Source organism: Gnatocerus cornutus, chromosome 1, assembly GCF_029298725.1.
Source record: "Gnatocerus cornutus isolate USDA-ARS CGAHR chromosome 1, icGnaCorn1.1, whole genome shotgun sequence".
Lineage (NCBI taxonomy): Eukaryota > Metazoa > Arthropoda > Insecta > Coleoptera > Tenebrionidae > Gnatocerus > Gnatocerus cornutus.
The window spans coordinates 7,744,624-7,756,679 of record NC_142233.1 but is presented as its reverse complement, the minus strand read 5'-3'; the positions used below and the strand labels follow the sequence as shown (position 1 = coordinate 7,756,679).

General features: G+C 37.8%; 1 protein-coding gene and 1 pseudogene across 1 annotated transcript in view; both read right to left on the bottom strand.

Annotated features, from left to right (window-relative positions):
• LOC148180162 (uncharacterized) overlaps positions 1–12,056 on the bottom strand; it is a 53,604-nt gene that overhangs the window by 32,039 nt on the left and 9,509 nt on the right. The window lies entirely within an intron of this gene.
• Positions 8,251–9,178, bottom strand: LOC148180163 (uncharacterized; annotated as a pseudogene).

The window sequence follows — 12,056 nt, the reverse complement described above, 5'->3', positions numbered from 1 at the left end:
CTATTTTTATGGTCCCCAACAACAAGGATTAGACTCCTCGGTCCTCTCATAATGTGGCCATAAAATTTACTAGGTGTATGTCAACTGGGTTTACAATACATCAAGGGCAACAAAACTATTGTTGACCAGTGTAAGAGTATGTAAAAGCAACTGGTGTCCGAAATCATATGGCTGCGCGAAAACCAAAATTTATGCGCCGCCATAATAAAGCGAGAGTTAGTTTAGCGCTACAACGCTTGATTTTCGGTGTAGACTTTTGGAACCGAGTAGTTTTTTCTGATTAAAAAAATTTTTCAAACTATCAAATGGTGAACTCAAACGATCGCAATGAACGGTTTTCAGTAGACATGTGGGCATAAATTTCTGCAGTAAGTCCTGGGGTAATGTGATTATTATTGCGAAAATGTCAAAATGACAATTGGTCAAAAATTAATTTTTAACAAACAGCCTCCGTAAAGCCCGGTTTAGAAATTATGACAACTAAGTGACAATTCTGCCAAAGTTTCAGTGTCCACATAGAACACATCAGAAAAAATTTCCTATAAAACTTGTAAAAAATTTAACAAAAAAACATTTATGGCCCTTAAATTTTAACAAAATGAACGTTTTAAGGGCGATTGAAATATTCTTTCTCTCGTTACTGCTGCTTTAAACTTTAACGAGAAAATCATCATCCAAAATTTGAGGGGGTTAAGGGTACTGTTGAATATTTGAAAACAATGTACCATCGGTGCCCTTTAAAAACTGGTACAGCAAAAATTTGTTTGCTGTAAAAGTTGCTTTACAATTATTGTCAATTTATTTGTCAGCGTCAATTGATTTGTCAGATCCAGTAAATGTCAGCATGCCGAGACTAAATAACATTCAAAAAGAGACAATCGCAGTGCGTTTAAGGGATGGGGTTTCAATTCGTCAAATTAGCAATGAATTAGGTGTGAGTAAGAGTACTGTTTTGCTTGCAAAAAAAAAAAATAATTAGTACGGGAGCATCGTCAGAAAAGCAGGTTCCGCAAGACCGCGAGTTACCACTCCCCAGGACGATCTGCAGCTAACGAATTATCTAAGAGAAAATTCTTTTGAAAGCGTCATATCTGCTAGACAAGCAACTCTTTTTCCGGCATCTTTGAAAACGTTACCAATTATCGGCATTGATTTTTTTAAGTTATTTTAATCGTTTCATAGATTCGCGAGGTAAACGCCTTTAAGATGCGACGACTCATCTTTCCTCTTCAGGCCAGGTAGTTGGTCCAAAAGATTTCCTGGCGTGAAGATTATTACGGGATTATCGCCATTCCATTTGCTTGCCAAGTTCCTAGAAATAACATGTCCGCGAGGAACAATTTTTTTCCCGAAGCACGCGACCAAACACCATATTCAAACGAGATCGGGACCACCAGTTTCGCAGAAACCGCGACGCCAAGTCGCTTGGGTGTTGCAAAGAAGGAATTTGACGCTATGCTTAAAGCCGGAACCGCTTGTCCTTCAAAAAGTTCTTGGCCGTCACCGCTACACATTTTACCAAAAAGTCAGAATTCGTGGAAACCATGTGGAGATTACCGTGCTCTTAATGCCAGAACGGAACCTGACCAATTTCCGGTAAGGCATATCCACGATTTTGCCCAGACCCCCTATGGAAAAAAGATTTTTCCACTATTGACTTGGTGAAAGAATTTAACCAAATTCCGGTCGCTGAAGAGGACATTCCCAAAACACCCATTACTACTCCGTTTGGTATGTTTGAAATCCCATATATGACTTTTGGCCTTCGCAACGCAGCCCAAACTTTCGAACGTTTTATAGATGAAGTGCTCTACGATTTAGACTTTTGCTACACGTATACAGGATGTCCCAGAACTCGCGCCCCAGAGAGCAAGGGAGGGTGTCGACAGCAATACAGATGGTAAATTTCAAAACGAGAATTGACTAAGTTTAATAGTATTCGAGAACTGATAAAAAGTTAGCAACAATTCCGAAAGCTTATTCGAGAAGTGGAGTAAATGGCCAACCCAATTTCCTAGGCAACGAGAGTATAATGCTTAACTGACCAAATGGATGATAGTATGTGTCCATAGTTACCAATTTTCAAATTCTGTTCAGCTTCGGGATTGGCTACAGTTTTTTTGTATTATCTCGGTTATTTTTTGAGTTGAAAAATGATGGTTTCAAAATTTTGGTTCAGAATTGTTGACTCCATAAGCCCTGGGGAGCGAGTTCTGGGACACCCTGTATAGACGATATTTTAGTGGCATCATCTTCGGTGGACAAACACTGGACCCATTTAAATCTATTATTTAGCAGGTTGCGCGAATATGGTGTCGTGGTTAATCCCGCAAAGCGCGTATTCGGAAAAACGAGTGTCAAATTTTTGGGATATTTCGTTTGTGAGAACGGAACAAAATCACTTCCCAAAAAAGTAGACGCCATTCTTTCATACCCGCGACCGAAAACGATTAAAGAACTACGTCAGTTCTTAGGAGTGTTAAACTTTTATCGACGATTTTTTCTGGAAGCAGCACGAACCCAACCTGCCCTGAATGCTTAACTTCAAAGCAACGCAAAAGACGTACTCTCGTCCAGTGAACGAAAGAAACCGTTTCAGCCTTCGAGATGTGTAAGAAGAGTTTAGCGGAAGCTGCAGTATTGACACATTTCAACCAACAAGATCCGTTAGCTTTATTTTGTGACGCGTCAGATACGACCATCGGTGCAACATTGCAACAGTACGTTGACGATTCTTGGCAGCCACTGGGATTCTTCTCAAAAAAATTGAGCAATGCCGAAAAAAATTACGCCACGTACGATCGTGAGCTTTTAGCAATTTATGAAGCTGTAAAATACTTTCGATACATGGTGGAAGCGCGAACGTTCACCATTTTTACAGATCATCGCCCAATTACTTTTGCGTTTCGAAATAAGAACAAGCAATGTACTCCTCGACAGTTTCGGTAGCCGTTTTCATGAGTAGCATGGGTGGTCCTTCAGCTTCTCGCCGCGAGATAACGCGGCGCAAAGCGCAATTAATAGTTGTCAAAGTGCGATTGTTTCGTACTTGCGAGAAATCATCTCTAATTCTTTTTATTTTTACTAATTTTATTCGCTGCCCTTATACGGTGTGACAAAAAATTCCAACATATTTTATTTCTATTTCCAAATCATACATGTTATACGAATTATTATTTACATACAGTGTCCGGAAAGTGCGCACAACAAAAAAAAGAAAAAAAATCACACTCTGTTTTCGTAGTAGGACCAAAATAAAATTAAGAAAATGGCAACATTGCTGAACTGACGACACTACAAAGGTTTCTTCATCAAAGAAACCAATAATCGCCACAAAAGATTGCGACTATCATTTTCATTCGGGTCAATTAAAATCGGCTAGAAATTGAACTGTGGTCGAAAAACCAATTTCGATGTCGCCAATAGTACCTAAAACAATTGTCAAAAAAATAATTAAAACTGAGACAGTCCAAATTTAAGAATCAGTATTAAGACAGACGGCATTCCTTAGCATTTGTTACGTAACATTGAAAAAACGCTTTGGAACAAAACTGTCTCCGTATCGTTAAATAGACCCATCGATTGCCATGATTTCTACATTTTACTATACAGGATGATTTTGAAATAGTAACGGAAAAAAGGACGGTTTTACGGAAATGCGTAGAAGACGTTTTCGGTGATTTTGATTAATTTTAAGGTAAAAGTAAAAATTCCAAAATCCGGACCTTACTCGGCGGCATTGATATGCACAAAATAACCTCAACAACAAGCAGAGCATTTTGTTCATTAATCATGTACCTATACGTATATCGTAAACTTAGTAACCTTAGTAATCATTGGCGTAGCATGAAAATTGGAATCAATCGGGTCGATTTCAAGTCACTACGTTAACGCAAATTTGCAACCGTTGCCAAGGTATGAGCAATGCCACTGGCGTTGCTATGTTGCAAATGGGATTTGCAGTAACGCAACTCACACTTGAAATCGACCCCAATTTCTTTAATTTTTTCCTTAAAACTGAGACAGGAAATTCAAAAATTCCTTCATTTACAATAAGCTGTAACATGTAAAATCACCCTGTACTTTCTACTGGTTGATTCTGCTATACATTCAATCCTTGTAACTGTGCTAAAAAAAACACAGGCAGCTTTTTTAGCTTGAATTGACAACAAATTAATAAAAATGTAATTGCATGTAATGCAAAGCAGCTAAGTTAATAAAAAATATACAGACTGATTCGCCAAAGATGACGACCCTGACGACTACCGAATGCAACCAAAAACACAATTTTCATGAATAAGTTCATACCTTTCGCTAACTTTGTTTAGCATGAAATTTGTACATTCCTAAAGGGCCCCACAAACCTCGTTCGTGCACGACGTTTTTGAACGACGGTTCAAACTGTTGGAACGAAGAACAAAGCCGGACGGCGCCACACACCTTCGGTAATTTTTGGTCGGTTTTGAAGCGATAAACAGAATCATAGTGTCGTCAGTAGCGGCGCCGTGGCTTCCTACATGTTTTTAAAAAATTCCAGAAAATATCAATTGTTATAATTTCAGAATGCGTTGATTTCTCTTACTTCAGATTAACAAGATTTATTTATTAAATTAAATAAAGTAAAATGTAACCAAATTATAAAAAAATGAATCAATAAATTTCGGAAAATATAAAATGAGCTAGTAGTAAGAGAATTCTTTAGTAATTAATCAGAGATCAATTCAAGGTCAATCAAAGATTAATCTAATTAATTAATGGCAAAATTTAATTTATTCGATAAGAAATTAATTAGGGCTTTCTAATTTGATGTCAAATTAATTTATCATTATTCGTTCATTAATTTGTAGTTAAATAAAGTGATGATGAGTCTGATTAAATTTCTAATCAAATTAATTAAAACTTTCCTCGTTGATCACTAATTATTACGTCATTAAGATGTAATTAATAATGGGCCTTTTTTACTACTAAGCTTAAGAAATTAGCGCTTATAAATTAATATTCTAGGTACAAGTATAAATGTAGTAAATCAATTTCCTACCACAATTGCAATCCGAAGGAAAATATGGGCAAATGATCAAATCTGACTTTCAAATAGTGTTTTCTGATATTAATTTGACGGGTGAGTTAAATGTACGTTTTTCAAAATTAAAGTGGTTAATTTGAATCACAGCTGATGATTTCAAATTAATAAAATCAAATTAAATTAAATAATGAGTACATATTCAATTAATACGCTTGACATTTTCTGAAACGCACTCGGATTATTCCAAATTATGGACAAAAGAGTTAACAAAACGAGTGACTGTTGGCTAGTTAAACTATTATTAAAGAAGAGTTGAGATATGCAGCAGCAGAAGACTGTTGAAAGCAAAATAGCACGAACGACACTGAAAAAGCACGACGGTTTTTGCCCACACACCTCGTGTTGACCCGAACCGATGGAACGAAGACGGATGGATTTCAAAGATTTCTGATATTTTGAAACGACGGTTCAACACGACGGATTTTACCCACAGACCTCGGTTTTTCCGACCGTTTCGTTCCAACCGTCGAAACCGTCGTTCAAACACGTCGTGCAAGAACGGGGTTTGTGGGGCCCTCAACAGCAATGTCATTATTTGACAAGTTAATTTCGAAAATTTTAAAACTTTTTGCGCACCTTGCAAAATGTTTTCTAATAATAAAAGAGTCGATATGTTTTCCATTTAAGGTAAGTGCAAGAAGAATGCAGGATCAGCGGAAATCTTGACTCAGTGCTGTTATCCAGACCGTAGGCATCCTACGGACAAAATCTGAAAACGGTTAGATAAGGAACTATGCCAAAACTGGTCAAAACATAAACGAAATAGAAAACGGATGATCACAAATTTCAAAACGAAATTATGATTATTGAAACTGAGAATAATGATAATCATATTATCTGACTTTTTCAAGAGATATCCAAGATGTAAAAAACGATAAGTTATGGATCAAGTGACATATGAAAAATGTATTACGTATATATAGAGTGAACCAGAACAAAGTGCAAAGATTTTGACCCCAATATCAGACAACGCAGTCGCCGTTTCGGAGAAAAAAATTATTAGTTTTCTGCAGAAATGAGTGCGCGCCACTACAGAGTCAAGTTCAAGTTCATAGTCAGTCCAGGTCATCGAAAAAATGGGAATAAAAACGCTAATAAACAAGTGGCAAAAAATGCCTGTGCCGGAGTTCACCTCAGTTTAACAATAATCGTGGAAGAAAAATTGTTCAAATTTTATTATTTTGAGTTAGATTTTTAATTCTTTGCCAGTGGTTTCTTCAAAAGTGTTGTGATAAATGTAAAATTATAAAAAGTGTTTTGTTTACGGATGAACTTGAACTTACGCGTGATGACATTGAGGATTGTCCACTGGAGATCAGGTCAGGTCAGGTGGTCAAAAATTATATTGTGTGATTCATTAAATTTCCATTCGCAGTTGGCTTTGAGAAAAAAATTCATGTCGTAACTAACACCATTACAGTAGTGTTTCGACTTAATATTTGCGAGATTTGCTAGTTATCGAACAAAAGTCAACGCACGTCCAAAATACACGGCCTACCTAGAATGGAAATTTAATGAATCACACGATAGAATTAATGACCATAAGTGGAAAATGTGTGCCGGCTTTAAAGTAGTGGCGCTTTTAAAGGGTATACAACACGGGTTATACCAAAAATATGTGCTACATGTGCTTGTGGAATACCCGGTTTGCTGACCACCAATATACCAAACGGGACTGGCCTTTACGGGAGGAATTTAGATTGCGTCAAAACAATATAATTAAAAAGTAGTACAGGGTGATTCTTATTAATATTAATCAAGGGGTGCGTTGACATCTTTTAGACATGTGTTTTCTTACATCATACGATGTTGCTCAAGTTAGACTACTGTTGTAACTACAACTACAAGTTACAAATTTTACATTTTTGTAGAATTAAGCTTGTGGCAGCATTGAACTAAATTTTGACTCCAAAACAAATACGCTGCGGACTTTAGATCAAGTAAAAGCTAACTATGAGAATTTGAAAACCGAGGCCAGGACAAATGCGGCCCAAAACGAAACATATTATAAAAAAAGACGGGTGGAAGACCGTCGCAAGCCGAAAGTAATGATCCTGTGACACAATCTGTTTTAAATATAATAAGTGCAAAAACTGTATTTGGTTTCGTTACGTTACATTTTGATCATTCATTCGTTTTCCTATCAGCCTAGAAAGGCGGGCTAGACATCGTAGCGTTAAGCTCACGTTTCTTTGTCTTCTCGTTAATTCTTTCGTTTCGTTAGTCATCATTATCGTTCTACACTTTGTTGCCACGACGTAGTGCAGATATTAATCCTGGGCAGATCTAATATTTGCTTTTAGTGCCCTTTTTGATTCGTACTTTATGTCTTCGATTCGCCTCTAACCTATAATTCGAACTTAGTCTTTCTTTAACTTGTTTCTCATACCATGGTACTGAACAACTCGCTAGTAACAATTGCAGTTTCGTGGAAATAGTTAGTACCTTCCATTGTTTACATCGACTTAACCTCCTTCGAATGACAGCTCTCTTTGACAGAGCGGACGTACTGCAGGAGTGCGTTCAGAAATTGTTACTGAGTACGCCAAAGTTATCTAAAATCGTTCAAAAAATAAAATTGTGGTAAAGGTAATTGGTACCTCCAAATCGCCAAGCCTTTGCGTGCGGTAAAAGTTGCCGCGCTTGCGCAATCAGAGCAGTGCATCTGGTCTAGTCAAAACGAACAACTGTCAACAAAACAATTTTGTGCTGTGACTGGTTTTCTCTAGCTGTGAATTTTAGTTTTGAATTAGTGATAATGGATAATTACAGTTTTTTTTATGGTGGACGGCAAGTCATTAATACAAAATAATTCAATATGTTTACAAAACACAGAAGGTATGTCTTTCCAAAAAAAATCAGCATTCATGTGATAATTTATTTATGTTTCAGACGGGAACTTACTTTTTGTTAACTTCACGCAAGAAATGAAGGCTCTCCAGCAGCAACAAAATGTTTTACCAACAACGGCAGCGTAAAATGTTATTAGTGATACAGAAGCCGTGGATGAAGGTGCCTCTACTTCAAGATCTACGACGCCGATGCCAACAGAGAGTGAGGAAATGAAATACTGGAGCCGGGACGCTACCATCAGTTTAATAGAATTGAGACGAACTTTTTTGATCACATTACGAAAAGTGCAAATGGAGTGGAGCCCAGAAAGGCATTTATTCAAATGAATAAATTGAATAAATGTCTTTCTGGGCTCCACTCCATTTGCACTTTTCGTAATCGTGCAGTGGACAGAATTGCTGTCCAAGTGGACAGAATTTTTGATGTTGTTTCATCTGACCAGGTTTCGAAGCGAAGTCACAACCATATTCCGCAAATTTGCAAGGATACGTTATTAGATACGCCATTTTTTTCTAGGGTGAAATTCTGTGTGTTTTTGATGTCTCCTTTGCATGAGGGGCATTCCTTAATTTGACTCTTACAATCAGCGCAGATGCTGTGTCCTGTGACGCATTGGTAGATGAGAGGAATGATGTATTCCATGCAAACAGGACATTCAAGTTCTGATAACATGTCTAAATTTATTTCAGGATTTGGTTTCTTCATTGCAATATCAACAAGGTTTTGGTCTTCTTTTGTAAGGAGTCGTAACAGATCCGATCAAAACTAAAGGATCACCTAGGAATTTCGTCACGCTCTCAACGCCGATTTCAACAATATTCTCTTGTTGGAAAGTATCAGCTGGTTTCATTGGAAACTTCACCGACAGCTTCCTCGTAGCATTATAAATAGTGATTTCGTAAAAATACTCCGTGACTTGGTCCAGTAACTTGTAGCAAAACGTTTCATTGTAAAAAGTTCGTCTCCGTGTTTCACAAAACTATACAGCTCGTACGAGCCTAAAGTATTCATCTCGAATTCACCGTTTCTCATTATAGAATTAGGATGTGCGTCTTCAACGTGATTTAACAGTTCATTTACAGGTCCTTGCCACACGCATTCCAAGGCACAAGAAACTGATCTGTGGGGACAGTTTTTTTCATGGGATGGTATTTCAGTGGGTGTTAAATGCTTTAAAGAACAAACAGCGAATCAATTGATGGGGCCAACTTCTAGGCGTTCGAGTGACACCATCAGCACCATTCCAGCACACTAGCATGGACTACGCGTCTACGTTCAAGTTAGAGCCAGAAAAAGGCGAGTTCATAAATCCTATAAAGGGTACATCGCACACTTCGACTGTCTTTCCACAAAGGCTATACATTTGGAAATCGTAAGTGACATGACTTCAGAAACATTTTTGGCAGCATTTGTGTTCAGAAGAAGATAGTGTGCGCACATCTACAGTGATAACAGCACAACCTTCGCCAGGATCAACAGAATGTTACAACATGCTAGTATATTCAATGTTAGAAGTACAGAAGATGACACAAAGATCCACAGTTCACGATGAAGATGAAGACGAATGGTTGGAACTCAACACTTCATTCCACCAGTTGCTCCTCATTTCAGGAAAATCTGGGAAGCTGGTGTCAAATCTATAAAGTACCATCTTAAGAGAATGATTGGATATTCAACACTAACTTAGCACTTTAACAACGCGAATAGACTCGAGTCCGTTGTACCCATTTGCTGTCTTAACTCCAGAACACTTTCTGATTGGTAGAGAGTTGATCACCCCACCAAGTCCAAATTGTGATGAAGATTGGGATTTATCCGAGCGATGGATGTTGGTGCAGATAATGAGACGAGACTTTTGGAAAATTTAGTCATCGGAATATTTGAATTTGCTGCAGCAGCGCTACAAATGGAAAACAGAACAAGAACACAGGAACATTGGAGATTTGGTTATCGTGAAAGAAGACAACATAAATTGTTGGGAAGTAATCCTTGAAAAACCAGAAAAAACGACGATCAAACGAGCAATTCATGATTAAATTCATGAAATCTGGAGCACCATCAACCGCCAGAAAAATTTTGAAATTTTGTGAGAGCCAAATGACAGAAGCGTTTATATTTCAAGTGGAGGAAGACACCAGGATGCACTTTGGCAAGAAATGCGGTATGGTAGGATTACCGCATTTAAAACTTATGAAACTGCGAAGTGTAAAACTTGGAATGGAGTACTGGTAGACAAAATAATGGGAGCAAAAACGGTTTTCAAACGGACGCAATGAAAAGAGGTTTGAGATTGGAAGCAAACATTTAAAAAAAACTATCAGCTGAAACCTCTTTAAATTTTTCCAAAGCTGGTATTTTTTTTATCAAAAAATTACCCATTTATAGGTGCATTACCCAATGCTATTAATGACACTTTCGTTGTGAAAATTAAAAGTTCAACATCCACAAAAACATTAAAAAATTATAAAGACTCCGAAGGCAATATTTAAACCAAATTCCTTTACCAAATACAGATGCAGATGTGCCTTAATAACCGAAAAAAAAACATTTTTGTTGTTGCTGTTTCAATTACACATTTGTCCAAGAAATACTGGAAACCATAAAAAAATGTTCGTCAACTGTAATTTTTAATAAAATAAGTTTTAGTTTTGGTAATAAATTTAGTATTGAACTTAACCCCGAGTTCTTTACTCACTCCTATTTGATCACAACAGTGGAATATTATCCATGAGACGTGAGACTGCGCCTGTGATCGAACAATTGGATTTCTTGTCGTTTTGTATAAAATTTGCTTTCAACTGCAGCTTTTCCGATCACTTTCTAACTCGCCATAAACTCAAACCTAATCTAGGGAGATTTTTATACACAGGGTGTCCCAGAACTCATGCCTAGCCGAAAACCGGGCATATCGGGAAAAACTGTGAATGTGTAAATTGCTGAAAAAAAGTTACAACTCCAACAGAAACTGAGAAAAGACGTGACAAAGTTGTCCAGAGGGTTGAAGACCAGTTGTTGACGAGCGTTGAATGACAAGTGACACGGCGGCAGGAGAATTGACACAGAGGAAAGCCAAGTGAAGAGTGTCAACGGCCTTTCTTTCGGTTTCCCTCACTTGCTGGTTTCCTAGTTGATGTTTGGTGTTCACAAATATCTTAACACAGCTCAGGATGTACTCGGGAGCAGAATGCCTTAAAATGTGTCTTATTTTTGGAGAGTGCAATCGAAATTCGGCGTTAGCAGCAAAAACGTATCGAGAACGTTTTCCAGGTCCGGACAACAAAACGATTCTTCGTGTTATTTCTTGGGCTAACAGACTGGTCAGGTATTACTAGATCAGCGCGAAGTTGGAGGAGCACCGAGACAGGCCAGAAGTATTGAAAATGAAGCCATTTTGGAAGCGGTTGATGAAGACCCCACGCAAAGTATCCTAATTGGGGCACGCCAGTTAGACATCGGAAGATCTGCAGATAAAAGAATCCTCGCGACTGATCATAGGCACCCGTACATACCAGGGTCTGTTTCTTATTGTAATAAAAGGTTTTTTTTTAGAACTGCCATTGTGTGGTTTTCATTTGTCAAATTGACATTAGACGTCAGTTATAAAAATGTAGTGGACCAAATCAATCCGTTTTAGGATTTAATTATGAAACCTAGCAACATTAATATTATTTGTGCTTGAGCTTCTGGGATTGGTCATTTTGGTTAAGCAATTTCTCAATTTTAATGCACATCAGGACCAAACAAATTGCATTTTTGGCGTCCTGATTGCTGTCGGCATCGGTCCTTTTTCGGCTAGGCGTGACTTCTGGGACACCCTGTATAGCAGCCGTCAAGATAATGTAGCGCTGACCTGCTCAAATGACTTGACTTTTAAGGATTTTTACAACGGTGCGGTTGGGGGGCATAAATTTCGGCTCTAAAGCCTGGGTTGTCACTCAAACACTGCTTAGTGGTTCGCATTTAGGAGTAGTGTAATTTTTATAAATACTATTGATTTTCTAATAAGAAAACGCGTTTTCGCCGTCTTGTTCAGCGCCCAAATTTAGCAAAGAAGCAATTGATCTAATTTATCGCGAAGTGCACAAAATCAGCGTTTCTAGCTGGAAAAACAGTGTTGCGC